Source organism: Triticum dicoccoides, chromosome 6A (assembly GCF_002162155.2).
Source record: "Triticum dicoccoides isolate Atlit2015 ecotype Zavitan chromosome 6A, WEW_v2.0, whole genome shotgun sequence".
Classification (NCBI taxonomy): Eukaryota; Viridiplantae; Streptophyta; class Magnoliopsida; order Poales; family Poaceae; genus Triticum; species Triticum dicoccoides.
This window is the reverse complement of record NC_041390.1, coordinates 174,946,745-174,947,651: the sequence shown is the minus strand read 5'-3', so window position 1 is coordinate 174,947,651 and position 907 is coordinate 174,946,745.

Here is a 907-nt window from a genome sequence, read left to right as displayed (position 1 = left end):
AAGAAGGATGGCAAGGTGAACAAAGGTATATGTGATATACATGTTATTGATGTGTACCTTACTAATGCTCGCAGTAGCATTTGGGTATTTGATACTGGTTCTGTTGCTAATATTTGCAACTCGAAACAGGGACTACGAATTAAGCGAAGATTGTCTAAGGACGAGGTGACGATGCGCGTGGGAAACGGTTCCAAAGTCGATGTGATCGCGGTCGGCACGCTACCTCTACATCTACCTTCGGGATTAATATTAGACCTAAATAATTGTTATTTGGTGCCAGCGTTAAGCATGAACATTATATCTGGATCTTGTTTTATGCGAGACGGTTATTCATTTAAATCAGAGAATAATGGTTGTTCTATTTATATGAGTAATATCTTTTATGGTCATGCACCCTTGAAGATCTTCGTAGAATATGTAGGAGCCAATATGAGCATCAAGGTTCCGCTATTGGTTATTGACCGGAGACGTGTATCGGTCATGTCTACATTGTTCTCGAACACGTATGGTCCGCACGCTTAAGGTTACGATGACAGTTATATTATGAGTTTATGCATTTTGATGTACCGAAGGTCTTTCGGAGTCCTGGATGTGATCACGGACATGACGAGGAGTCTCGAAATGGTCGAGTCATAAAGATTGATATATTGGAAGCCTATGTTTGGATATCGGAAGTGTTCCGGATGAAATCGGGATTTTATCGGAGTACCGGGAGGTTACCGGAACCCCCCGGGAGGTATATGGGCCTTAGTGGGCCTTAGTGGAAGAGAGGAGAGGTGGCCAGAGATGGGCCCCGCGCCCCTCCCCCCCTTGGTCCGAATAGGACAAGGAGAGGGGGCCGGCCCCCCTTCCTCCTCTCTCTCCTCTTTTCCCCCCTCCGCGAATCCTATTCCATCTAGGAAAGGGG